Source organism: Triturus cristatus, chromosome 6, assembly GCF_964204655.1.
Source record: "Triturus cristatus chromosome 6, aTriCri1.1, whole genome shotgun sequence".
Lineage (NCBI taxonomy): Eukaryota > Metazoa > Chordata > Amphibia > Caudata > Salamandridae > Triturus > Triturus cristatus.
In genome coordinates, this window is record NC_140589.1 from 732,313,285 (window position 1) to 732,327,992 (window position 14,708).

The following is a 14,708-nucleotide window of genomic DNA, read 5'->3' on the forward strand; positions in this document are numbered from 1 at the left end:
AGATTGGGGCGGTCGGCTCTGATGTAATGCTGTTGCACCAGGATTTGCAAAATGCGGTTGCCCGCATCACGGAGACAAGGATCCCAGGAGTGGAGGATGTGGTCGCCACACTGCAGCAAAGGGTAATGTCTCTTGAGACCACGCAACGGGGCCTAGCATCACTTGTGGATGATGCCGAAGGGAGAGCGCGGAGCAACAATTTGCCCTTCGTTGGCTTCCCGGAGGGCTGCAAGAGTGGAAACATGGAGAGGTTCCTTACAGAGTGGCTAGAGGGCTGGCTTCCCCCTGGGGTGTTATCTAAATATTTTTGGGTGGAAGGTGCACATAGGACCTTGATGCAGAAGTCCCCACCGGGAGCCCGCCCGAGGCCTATTTTTGCCAAGCCTCTTAACTACCATGATCGGGACGCTATCCTGAAGCAGGCCCGGGCCAAGGAGCTGTTGCTATTCGACCATTCCAGCATTTTGATTTTTCCGGACTACACGGAACAGGTGCTGCAACAACGGCAGTCCTTCTTGGCTGCCAAGGCCCTCCTCCGGGAGCTCAAATTCCGCTATGCCTTGCTTTATCCAGCTAGTTTGCGTGTGGTATACCGGTCCCGCACCCACTTCTTTGATTCATAGGAGGAAGTGTTTCTGTGGACTAAAGAGTCGGTGCGGCTGCGCCCCCACTCGCCGCCGGGCAGAGAATCTGACTCTTCCTCGAGTGGGATTGCCCGCATTCAGCTCTAGCCGAGAGGGAGAGGTGGCAGGCGCTCCAAGTCCAGGCGTCGCTCCCAGTCATGTGGTGCCTCTGCGCGAGATGAGTCCACTTCATGACAGTATGTGTCGGTGGATTAGCCGCAGGATGAACACGTAATCCCGTCGTCCTGAACCTTTGCTTTGACCGGAGAAGTACAGACGAAGGCCGGTCTCTCGGTGGAGTTTTACAAATGGAGAGAGGGCCAGCTGACAATGGGCTGTGAACTGGGGATCCATTGGCGGGTGAGGGGTGGGACCTTCTGTTGGGGTCAGCCTGCTCTGCCTGCTGCAACAGGTACTTCACTGTTCCTGAGGTACAGGGTGGGGGGGGGGGGGGGACTGTTGGTTTGTGTTTTGGAGGTTTTTGCTTTGTAGCTGCACTGTCCTATGATGTTCCAGAGTCTGTCAGAGTGTATGGAGACTTGGTGACAAAGTCATTGACCTACATGGGGCCTTTACAGGGTAGTAATGTTGGATAGTCCACGGGAGGCCTCTGGGTTCCTCCGGGTCCTCAGCTGGAATGTTAGAGGGGCACTAGACAAGATCAAACGTGGGGCTATTCTGAAGCAGGCTCAGTGCGCCCACACTGATGTATTGATGCTGCAGGAGACACACCTCATGGGGACGAAGGTGCTGTGTTTTCAGCGCTTTGGATTTATCCATGTCTTCCACTCAGGGTTCGTGAGGGGGTCCCAGGGGTTTGCTATTCTGATACATCGTAGAGTTGCCTACGCACATGTCAAGACGTGGGGGGACACGCAGGGTAGGTACCTGTTTGTGCAGGGTACGGTGGGTGGAGATACCTTAGTCTTGGGGAGCATATATGCCCCCCGCCTCTGTCTTGGTGGGCTGGTGGAGAAAATTATGACCTTGTGGACAGACATTCCCGAGAGCCTGGCGGTTGTTGGTGGTGACTGGAACGATGTGATGGATATGGCCAGGGATCGGTGGAGGCCGGGGGGTCCGCTGGAGGTCCGTCACCCAACAAAACTTTTTTCCCTAGCGTGGTACAACGCAGGGCTACACTTATCTCTCAGCGGTACATGACTCCTTCTCCAGCCTTGACTATTTATTTGACCCCCGAGCGGTCGACAGCAGGGTGGTGGCTGCTGACATTCTCCCACAGGGACTTTCAGATCATTCACCGGTGGCCCTCACTATGCGGGCCGGAAGGGCCCATGGGCCTTTCCGGTGGCGCCTTTCGGCCTGGAATCTCCAGAGGGAGGACTATAGGGAATGGATGGAGGATGCCATTGACCAGTACTTGGCAATTAACGTTGGCTCGGTCTGAGGGGCTGTGACTCTGTGGGAAGCAATGAATCCCACTATTCGGGGGGTAGACATTTCTTTCTGTCTAGTGTCCCGTAAATTGCGTAGGGAGGCCATTGTGCGGGCGGAGGCCGCCATCCTCGGGCTGGAGGCGCGAAGCGGGAGGAGGGGGGAGGCAGGTTCGCCGCCAGCTGCAGCTGGCACAGCAGGAATATTCGCATATTCTTCTAGATGAGGCTCATCAGGCGTGGCTGGCTACCCGTAGCAGGATCTATCAGTGGGGAGATAAATCCAGCAAGCTGTTGCATAGACTATGTCAGGGGTCACTTTGCCCTCAGGCTCTTCCAGGCGTTGTGGAGCCGGATGGGTCACCTATTTCTGATGCGTCAGCTATTGCTGACAGCTTCGCTGAGTACTACGCTGAACTGTATGCCCCCAAGGAATGCCTATCCGCGGAAGTCATTGGTCGTTTTTTGGATGACGTCCCGCCTAAAGCACTCTCTGATAAAGCACGAGTGGAATTGGATTGCCCGCTCACGGAGGATGAACTGGGGGCGGCCCTAGGGGATCTGAATCTTGGCAGGGCCCCAGGCCCAAATGGTTTCCCGAGCGAATTCTTTAAAAAATACTTCCTACAGCTGGGTCCCCACTATCGCAGGGTGGTGGAGGAGGCCAGGGAACAGGGTAGCCTGCCCAGTGATTGGAGACATGCGGAGGTAGTAGTATTCCACAAGCCCGGCAGACCTCCCGAGCACCATGCCTCGTATCGCCCTATTTCCCTTCTGAATGTCAAGGCCAAGATTTTGGCTAAGGCGTTGGCTAATCGTCTCCGACCCCATATAGCCTCGCTATTATATCCAGATCAGGCTGGGTTTATGCCCCAACGGGCGACCTGCCACAATATTCGGCGGGCGCATGTTGCAGTTGCAACAGTTCAGGGATTGGGGGAACGGGCAACGCTCCTGCTGGCGGATATGGACAGGGCATTCGACTCTTTAAGCTGGGTATATCCATTTGCAATTTTGCGTAGGTTGAACATTGGATCTTGTTTCTTGTCGTATTAAACCCTGTTGTATACAGACTTAATGGCGTTGGTGCGAGTGGCGGGCTCTGTCTCCTCTACATTCTCTATTGGGCGGGGTACCAGGCAGGGGTGTCCACTGTCCCCCTACTTGTTCGCGCTGGCAATGGAGCCCCTAGCCGCCTGGGTGCGGATGGACGCTCAAGTGACCAGTCTCGAATGGACACACGGATTGTCTGATCGTATAGCATTATATGCCTACAATGTGCTGTTCTTCCTCACTAATTTGGATAGGACGGGACCCCGGCTGCTGTGCATAATGCAGATCTTTGGGGAAACCTCGGGCCTTTAAATGAACCCTCGGAAATCCACCGTATGGGTCTTGAGAGGCGGGGGCGCGCTTGGCTCCTGGGCGTCGTCGGTGCAGGTGGTCCATGGGGGATTGAAATATATGGGAGTATTTCTGTCTGATTCTCCCACCACGGCTTGGGATCGGAACTTGGCACCTGTATGAGATCATGTGCGTGAAGACATCAAGACCTGGTCTCATATGCCTTTGTCTACCTATGGCCGGTCAGCCATTTTTAAGATGGTTTCGCTCCCGCCCCTACTGTACCAACTGCAGAATCATCCATACCCGATTCCCCCTAGGTGGTTCCGTCAGGTTAATGCAGCTCTGTGCCAGTTCCTCTGGGATGGTGGGGCAGCAAAGGTGGCGCTACGGACTTGTTTTCAGTCTACATATTGCGGGGGACTGGCCACCTCAGACATCTTGTCTTAATATATAGCCTCGCACCTGCTCGTCCTAAACGAGTCGTGGTATGGGTGTGGTAAATATTCTTTTTACCGAAACTGAATTTCATACGGAATCTTTAAAATAAAGTAAAATAGCTCAGAATAACAAGAGGCAGAATCCGTGGTATAAGAGGTTTTCTAAATGGGCTTTATTCCATCCAAAATGGCCGACTCGAGTCGCGGCCTTCAGGTTCCGTCACCACGAGGGTTCAGGAAGTGAAGTACAATACTTTATTGACAAGAAGTAACTTTTATAGGTCATACATTTACAATGAAACAAGTGCAGAAAGGCGTAACAATTGATAAGATAAATTAACATAGTGATACGTAATTGAAACTAGGCGTAATAAGGAGCAAAAAGAAACATGATTGGCTCTCATTATCTTACATAGGTGGATCTATACGATAATACTTAACATGGATGCGTGCGCAGCAGCATGACGTGTGATTGACGTGCAACTAGGGGGTGAAGGGGACTTGACATTTAGCTCTACATGTGGAGACGAGAAGTCTAGGGGGTCATGTCAACCTAATCCCAAATCATATCTAACATCCTATGTTTAGAGAACTATGTTATCCACAAGGAAGGACTCTCGGACAGAATCTATTCTATACTAACTGTATGTGCGTGTACAAGCGTCTAAGTGTCTATATGAGAAGCGAGGGGCAGAAAACTTTCCATGGCAACAGGGCTATGAATCACTTGCAGGAGGACGGAAAGGCTGAGTCCTTTGCTTGTGAGCTAAAGGAAATGTTTACCTAAATCACTAGACAGGAATGCATCGGCTGAAGAGCAAACTAGATAATTCGAAGGTGAAATACAGCTTCTTGGCAGGCAGGCGAAAACTGGCCGAGGCAGGCACCGTTAGCTGCACAGGGAGTAGGACAAAGTTCATGGATACAGATGCGAGCTCAAGCTGAAGCTGTCAGAGGCAGAGAGCAGGGAAAGGCTTTGAGGACAGAATCGGGCCTACTCTGCCTGAACTGCAAAAATGGAGTAACTTAGCCATAAAAAGTCGGTGGCCTTTCATACTTAGGAATCGAATATCCAGCCCATTCATGGCGGATCTGACAGAGGACATGTTGACGGTGGACGCACATGTATTTGCGTCTTCATAACTGGAACTGGAGGGAAACATACATGTACTTGTGACATGCATATAGAACCGTTGGGGTCCAAGATAGGGGACATAACTGGTCAGGAGAATCCACATTTCCACATTCCCTCCTTGTCCCCTACTTGCCCTTCAAGAGATATCAATCTTCATCAATCCATTGATCTGTTCATATAGCATCATTTGTTCTTCTTTCTTCTTCCGTGATCTTGAATGAAATCTTGGTGGTGGAATACACGATGTGGCACACAGACCACAGATCGCTGGTCCACATTGTAGACATAGACAGCAACTGAATAGTATGAGAAGGCCAATACCTAGGAAGGATAGGACCCTCCATCCAAAGGTAGATAATACACTCCAAAACCAACCGGACCAAGTCCAGGTGCCTGGATTCTGGTGTATCTGGCTTACAATCTTATGAAGGCGAGTTATGGCTTTATATACAGATGGCGAATTTTCTGGTATGAAAAATGCAATGGCTTGATCCGATGACCCTACAAGCTCCGCCCCTATCGGCCAGGATAACGTCAAGGACAAGACTATTTTGAAGCACAACAATCCGCATAGCAGACTGCTCTTCTGTTAAATTGCCTAGGGCGGCTATAGTCTCGTTTACTACAGCTTCAAGAGTCTTGGTGAGTCTGCGTATCAGCTTACTATTTGATATTGTACCTATATAGGGAAAGATACCTTTATTGAAATCTACATACTTGTCCCATGCCGTCTCAGTATAATCGACAACTGGGAGATCTCTACGCTCTCTTTTGTGTACTAAATGAACATTTCGATAATAATCAGGGGGAGCTAGGAAAACAGGTGGCAAAAGGAATGCTATGTAGCAGGTACCATCCCAATCTAGAGGCAGACGCATATATGCCGTCTGACCACATATAAAGTAAGAATGGCGAGAAGCTCTAAATGAAGATTTCCCTTGATCACTATATTCTACTGTAGTAACGCATTTGCTATGGCCCATGTGTATGGAACCAACTTTTCTCACACATAATTCACCCTTAACTGGAAATACTGACATAGTGGGCAGAATTAATTCAACTTCGGATTTGACGTTCAAAATCATGAGATTAGGCGTAAAATTACCTAATTTATACACTTCATTTTCTAAATCAGTTCCTGTTCTACTGGGGTGACCCTCCTTATTAGGGTGACAGACTTTGAATAAAATTAGATTCAGATTTCCCCATATCCAATGTTGTTGATAAACTGCTGTGTCTGGGTCTATGGAATTTAGTAAACTAAACCATGCTCCACAGGAGCCATTGTGTGTGAACGGATGTGGAAAGAAAGGCAGAACTCCTTTGTTATTCTGATAGGGAGGGAGTCGGCCACACACCCAACAATTGGTGGCATTACTAGTCTGATGGGAATGATGTAACATACTAATGAAGGTGTTATTGCGCAGCGCAAGTCTATAAGATAATTCATGTGGCGGTAGGTCACTAAAAGAATGTTCAGCAGTAATATTATAAACATGTCTAGAAATAGGATGATATATGTGCAAAATCACACTCGTAATGATTATTAAAACACTCAATAAAAACAGAATTAATAATGTCCTCACACAGTAGCTACGCAGTGATTTACAATACGCCTGTCGTTTCAACATTTCTCTGGTATTTTCTCTACTCAGGTCCAAGGGATACATGTCAGAGACAATTCAACCGCTTCACCTTGGAGAGGACTTAAACAATCAAATTGCTCGACTGTTTGGGCCTAAGTTTTAATTTATAGTTCTGAGAGTCATTTCTTTCAACAAAGGGAAGTTTTGAATCAGTCTGTGAGGGAGTGCAGGGCACAGTGTCTATATCCGAGGATAGTCCATGAAATTTCTTAACATGGCTGGAATGTATCCATCCTTTGCGGCCCTCCACTTTCACGGCTGTTCTTGTGGTCAGCAGGACTAGCTTCGGTGTTTTCCACCTGGGCTCCAATTGGGTTTTCCGATCGAAATTCCTCACAAACACCAGATCCCCCGGAGCAACGTCATGGGGTTTCACCTCAGTGTTGTCAGGAAAAGCTGCAGCTACCTGTGAACGACAAGATTGTAGTGCAGACATCAAGGAAGCCAGGTAATCTGTCAGCATATTACAATTAACATCAGTTATTTTACGTGGTACAGGCGTCCCCCACATATTTGGTGGCCTTCCGAAGATCACCTCATACGGGGATAGCCCTGTTCGAGAGTGTGCTACCATTCTTATGTAAAATAGTGCAACTGGTAAGGCTACTATCCAGTCAACACCTTTCTCCTTACATATTTTAGACAATCTGATTTTCAAAATTTGATTATGTCGTTCCACGAGACCTGCTGCCTCGGGGTGTCGGACACAGTGGAATTTCCACTGATATCCCAACAAAAGTGAGACATGTTTCATTAATTCGGATGAGAAAGGCTGGCCGTTATCTGAATATACAACACGTGGTAGCCCGTACCGTGGGAAGAATTCTCGAACTAACTGTTTGGCAGTAGTCGGGGCCGTGTAATCTGATACTGGGTACGCCTCAGTCCATCGGGAGAGAGCGCAGACAACTACAAGAACATATTTGAATCCTCGACATCGTTCCATCTGGATATAATCCATTTGGAGCACTTCAAAAGGATGATCAGGAGTCTGGAATCCACCCTGTTCTACGGGAACACTTTTTCCCGGGTTGAACTGACAACATATCATACAGGTACGGACCTTTTGTTTAGCTGCTGCTCGTAAATGTTTATTGAACCAAATGTGTTGAATGCTATCTAGCATAGCTTTTTCTCCTAAATGCGCCGGGCTGTGAATTGTAGCTATAATGGCTTGGACCATAGAGTCAGGAAGAAACCATACAGATTTCTCCTTCGTCATCCATCCCTGATCTGTCTGGATCCCTCCTAGTTCAGTCCATTTCTTTAATTCTTCTGCAGTAGCATGTGTCTGTATGTCAATTACGTCAAGTGCGGGATCCTTAATTGTCATACACTGTGTTGGTGTCTGAACTATTGGCTTTGTCATGTCTAATGTGCGATTCTGAGCAGTCTGTTTAGCTGTTCTGTCAGCTAAATCATTGCCTTGAGAAATGATATCAGTAACCTTCGTGTGTGCTTTACATTTCATAATCGATATAGCAGTGGGTAGATGTATTGCGTCTAACAAGGCATGAATGAGGGGTCCGTGCTGAATGTGGGCACCATGGGAGGTTAAATAACCTCTCTCTCGCCACAGTACGCCGAAGTCGTGTACAACTCCGAATGCATAACGTGAGTCAGTGTATACATTAACTTTCTTATTTGTGGCTTGAATACAGGCTTGTGTTAGAGCAATAAGTTCTGCTGCTTGGGCTGACAAAGTATCTATACAATTTGTCTCAATAACTTCAGTGTCTGTTGTGACTGCATACGCGGCCACTAAATCTCCTGTACTTGTTCTCATGCACGATCCGTCTACATACAACGTCAGGTCTGGATCTAACAATGGAACGTCTGTCAAGTCTTGTCTAGGTTTCGTCTTTATTTCAATGATTTCAACACAATCATGAGCTAGTGGGTCTGTTCCAATTACAGGTAATAGTGTAGCAGGATTCAATGTATTACACCGTCGGATCTCTATGTGTGGTTGAAACAATGTCAGTTCATAACCGGTAAGTCTTGCTATGGTCAAGTGTTGTGTTTGTGTTCGGTTCACAAGAACCTCTACTGCATGTGGTACTTGTACTGTCAATGGATGTCCTAATACTATGGCATCGCTTTGTCTGATTGCTAAAGCTGTCGCCGCCACTGATTTCAGGCATGCAGGCAAAGCCTGAGCTACGGGATCTAATGTACTGGAAAAATAAGCACATGGCTTGCGTGATCCTGCTTGATCCTGAGTGAGTACTGACAAGGCAGTACCTTCACGTTCTGTAACAAAGAGTGTAAAATGTTTGCTATAACATGGTGTTGCTAAAACAGGTGCTTGACATAAAGCTTCCTTTAGGCTTTCAAAAGCTTGTGTATGTTCCTGAGTCCAAGGGAGAACAGTCGATGTGGCTGCCTCCTGTGTGGTTAACTGAATGAGTGGTTTTGCTAGAAATGCGTACTGAGGGATCCACTGCCTACAATATGAAGTGAGGCCTATAAAAGCCCGCACTTCCTTTTGTGTCTGGGGTATTGACATGTTAGCAATTAACTGGATGCGATCTGATGTAAGCTGCCTTCCCTCCTTGGACAGCGAGTGACCAAGATAAATAACTCGCTGGACACAGAATTGCAGCTTAAAAGGAGACACCTTGTGCCCCTTGTCGGCTAGAAAATGTAAAACTGTCAGAGAAGCCTTTTCACATTCAGGTTCGCTTCTCGCGGTGATCAGCAGATCATCGACATATTGAAGCAGTGCAGTATTGACTGGCATGTGGATACTGTCAAGTTCTCGTTTCAGTGCTTGGCTGTAGATGCTGGGGCTTTCTGTGAATCCTTGGGGAGCGCGTGAGAAATTAAAGCTGCGCCCATTTAAACTTAATCCGAACAAATATTGGCTTTCCGGATCTATTGGGACGCTGAAAAAGGCATTCTTGAGATCAATTACAGTAAAGAATGTTGCTTCGGAATCAATTGCTGTCAATAATGATGATATATCAGGGACCACAGGAAATTGTTGTACAATGCACTTGTTTAGTTCACGCAAATCAATAACCAATCGGTATACTGGTGGGGCAGTAGGATCAGTTCGTTTAAGAATCGGAATTATCGGTGAATTACATACATTGGAGTCTGTTTCTACAACTACTCCCTGGGCAATTAGCTCATCAACGATTTTCAGCAAAGCCACTACAGCATCATGCGGTAACTTGTATTGTCGCATTCGTGGTAGTACCACTCCTGCTTTCAATGTGACTCGGTATGGTGTAATGTTCATGCAGCCAACATCCGTAGGGCCTTGTGCCCATAGATGTACTGGTAAAGTCTGTAGTCGGGGATCCATGTCCCTAGACACATAGTGACCTTTAAAATCACGTAGAAACAACCTTACTCCTTCCGGAGAACAACATATTATGGCTCCTAGTGCTTTCAGAGTTTTAATTCCTAACATATTTTCTGGGCATGATTTAGTAAGTAATAAATCTGTAGTTCGTGTCAAAGGTCCTATCGTAAGTGGGAGAGGCTGTGATACTTCATTAACAATAGGTTTTCCTGAAAAACCAAGGGAAACATTTTGAGAGCCTGAGAGGGGTGCCCCTGGAACTTCACTACGTTTTATAGTTGTTCGACTTGCCCCTGTATCGAGTAAGAATTTTCTATCTTGACCTAACAATTCACTATGTACATACGGTCCTTCTTGATCTACAGGAATCTCGATGAGCGGTAAGTCAACTTCCCTCTCTAGGCTTGTTCATGCGTAACGCTGATACTCAGGATATTCATATTGTGCAGTCTGATACATTTGTCGTGTTGTGGTTTGTGTGGCAGTAGCAGGCAACGGTGGTGCAGCTGGCACAAACTGTATGGGCTGCTGTGAGGCTGGCATGGACTGTTGCTGAACTGGCATGGACTGTTGCTGAACTGGCATGGACTGTCCATGCTGCATAGCTCCTTGTTCATTCTGATCTTGTCTAACTAATCGTGGTCTCTCTTTTGCAATACCTGTAGCTATATTACGTTTCAGGACTGGACAATCGTGTACATAATGGCCTAGTTGCTTACAGTAATTGCAGGTTCCTTTTATAGGAGCTGCAGAATCACCAGAATGTGTCACACCCTTTTTGTGACCCTCTGCTGGTACTGTCTGAGAAACTAGCATTTTCATTTTTGTATCCTTCATGCGTCTATGCTCGTGTTCTTGTTCATCCCTAATTCTATTGTGATGATACTGTAACATTTGTAGCATTTGTGACGGAGTGTTACTTTGCCAGGTACTCTCGAATTTCAATATTCTATTCTTCACTGGAGGCAATGCATTTTCCACTAATTTTGTCACAAATAAATGTGGATATGAGTCACTACTTGCTTTTATACCACTGTTTATACCAAAACATTTTTCAAATCGAGCATAATAATCGCTTGTGTCTTCATCTTGCTTTTGTTTGCAGGCTGTGATTGCACCCCAATCTTCCTTTTTTGTAGTTAATAGACGTGGCAGTACCTGTACTAGTAAACCTGGTAACAGTTTAACTTTATCCCCGAGCCCTGAACCTGCAGTTCGGGCCCTTTCTTTCTCTGCTAATGCTGTCCAGTCTATCTTTTGGTCTCCCACTTCCCACTCTTTTTCTTTCAGTTTTTCATAGATGCCAGCAGGCAAAAGCACCTTTAATATCGTCATAATATCAGGAAAGGTGTACTCTCCCATTAGTAACATGTCTTTAATTTCTCGGTGGAAACCCGCTGGGTCTTTGTCATGACTAGGTACTACTTTCTTCATTTCTAATAGTTCCATTTTTGATATGGGTGTGTAAACAAATACACGGTGAAACTCATTGTCTTCGCCTTTTATTGGGTGCACTTCTCGTAAAGGATTTTGTCTATCCATATAGTACGGCGTTCTTTCTCTGTGGGGCAGCGAGAGAGAATCCGGATTTACAAAAAGGACATACTGTTTACGTGACACTAATATCTCTTTAATTAGCTTGTTACTAGAACCTCTCCATCTGTTCGTGAGTAGTTCCGTTAATATATCAGGTAAAGGACCAGGGTCAGCATGTTGGCTCTTATATAATATAAGGAGTTGCTGAATCATATAGATTCCAGCTAAACGTTGTTCGTCTGCACTGAGATTAAAAAACGTGTGTGCTACGGTCTCATCACCGTATTTTTCAGGACTGTCAATCCAGTGAACAGCTGATCTGGCTAATTCTTGCTCATCCATGGAATCGAGGAGGTGGTAACCCCTTCGTTCTCGTAGTATTTTATCTGCGGCTTGAAACAAATGTTCAGGAGACTTCAGATTTATTACAGGCGTCGGATACGTTCTGCTATTATTTGGGCATACAGAGTGTATGGGATCAGAAAAACATCTAGCATTATCACAGGATCTTCCTCTGCCTACATAGGCTATGGTCTCTGACTGTCTTGCGGAATTCCCTGATTCGGACACTTCATCTTGCTCGAACTCGTCTGTTCCCAATCTTTCTTCATGAATACGCTCTATTTCTCTACGGATTTTTCGGCACATGGCTATTATACAATTTTGCTTATCGTGTCTCCCTTCTGATATATTCTGGCTCCATCTTGTAAGAATAAGCATTGCATTCGGGTCTACCCCCGGACGGTCTTGATTTCTGATCACACTGTTTATGAGGAAACGTAACAGTTCCCCCTGTATCTCTACTTTCTGGAATTCCATAGCTCTGTTAATACATCCTGGATCTCGTCCTGTTTGAACAAAATGGTATATGTTATCTAGATGCGTAGTCATTCCTGGTAACCTTGCTAAATACTCTGCGGCTCGCCTGATGCGTAATGATGCCAGGACCATTTCGTCCTCTTTACCAACCACCGGGTCATATCTACAATTTACAAGGAGTTCCTTAAGCGTACGTTCATTTATGAATTTAGGTGTACGTGAATGCGCTGATTCTTGAAAGACAAGTTTATTTATTCTGGGTGGTGTAAAGGTATTGCTAGCACCTCCCGTGGCCCCATCTGGGGCGTCGGGTGTGAATGGGTTCGTTGAACGTGACACAGCAACTATGGGTGTCGATACCACTGTAGAATCGACTGCGGGGACAGATGTGCTTGCCGAAGCTTGTATCGGGACTTGCTGTTGCACGGGGTCGGATACCTGATCCTGACGTTGAACCCCTCCGCCAGACGGTCTATGTAGTGTGGCGTTAGCATACTCGGGAGCTGTGTCGTCTAGATATGAGGAAAGAAAAACATCTTCTGCGGTTCTGGGATGCCCTTTTTGATGTACCTTAATTGGAAATAACGGGGGTGGCAAGTCTTTTGGCATCCCTGGAACAGCCTTTGGTAGTCCTTCGGCTAGAAGGGGATACATACCATTCATAAGAGCATTTCTTTGTCTATTTACTTGTTCTGACTTCACTCGGATACCTTCCTCAATTAATAGATTTTCTTGAACTTTATTTGAACTTTCTTTACTCCTCTCTTCTTGTCTACGTGCTTTTTCTGTACGTCTATGAGATTCTTTACGCCATAACTCAACAGCGTCTTTCTGTGACTGTCTGACCTTTCTTTTCCATAACTCTTCCTCCACTTTCATGATGCACTCTGCATCCCAGGTTCCCGCTGCGGGCCACCTTTGACTTTCCGGCAATCCCTTGGTATAATCTACCCATAGATCAAGAAACAATATGGCATCTAAGCCATGCTTGTGGTACATAAAATGCCCTGGAGTGTCCCTAGGAGGAATAGGAACTGCTTCTTCAAGCACCCCTTTTCTGGTAGTAATCTGTCTTAACTTCGAGAAGAGCGGCATATTGACAACTGATCTGATACTTACTCTTGAATTCACTTAATACGAAAAACACAATAATGAACAGCGAACAAAGAACAATCATTCATACCACAATATGCAAGACATTTGAACACTTTAAACATTGAACATTAAACATTTTAACAATAACCGACAATGATGACAGTCTGCCTAACTAATCACCACGCTGAATTCTTGACAATAACTGAATACTTCGGAATACTTGATATACTGCTAAACAGTACATATACACTGCTAAACAGTGCAGACCGGATTTGTGTACCCAAATCCGTCTTGACCGGCACAACCTATGTGCGCGTCAACACGCCTCCTCGGCGATGGTACTCACCGAGTAGCTCCTTGAAACGGAAGGCCTCAGAGAATGGACAGGACTCGATGACTGCGGATAGCGGACCCTCTGGACATCGGGATTTCGAAAAACCTGGTGGGCTTCTGTATACCTCGGATCTTGCTCTCTCAGCTAGGCTCTGGTCGGGATACTTCGCACTTCTCACCGCCTCGTCTGGGTTGATCGCAGCCTCAGTCGCCCCCGCTTGACCGGAGGGAGCTTACAGGAAATCCTGCTGGTACGCGTTTATGGTCCGTCCAGCTGTGGCAGGAGACCGGGCCTGCAACGCACCGCCGGCGCGTGAGATGAGAAAGTGTCCCTGTTCGGGCGCCATTATGTGGTAAATATTCTTTTTACCGAAACTGAATTTCATACGGAATCTTTAAAATAAAGTAAAATAGCTCAGAATAACAAGAGGCAGAATCCGTGGTATAAGAGGTTTTCTAAATGGGCTTTATTCCATCCAAAATGGCCGACTCGAGTCGCGGCCTTCAGGTTCCGTCACCACGAGGGTTCAGGAAGTGAAGTACAATACTTTATTGACAAGAAGTAACTTTTATAGGTCATACATTTACAATGAAACAAGTGCAGAAAGGCGTAACAATTGATAAGATAAATTAACATAGTGATACGTAATTGAAACTAGGCGTAATAAGGAGCAAAAAGAAACATGATTGGCTCTCATTATCTTACATAGGTGGATCTATACGATAATACTTAACATGGATGCGTGCGCAGCAGCATGACGTGTGATTGACGTGCAACTAGGGGGTGAAGGGGACTTGACATTTAGCTCTACATGTGGAGACGAGAAGTCTAGGGGGTCATGTCAACCTAATCCCAAATCATATCTAACATCCTATGTTTAGAGAACTATGTTATCCACAAGGAAGGACTCTCGGACAGAATCTATTCTATACTAACTGTATGTGCGTGTACAAGCGTCTAAGTGTCTATATGAGAAGCGAGGGGCAGAAAACTTTCCATGGCAACAGGGCTATGAATCACTTGCAGGAG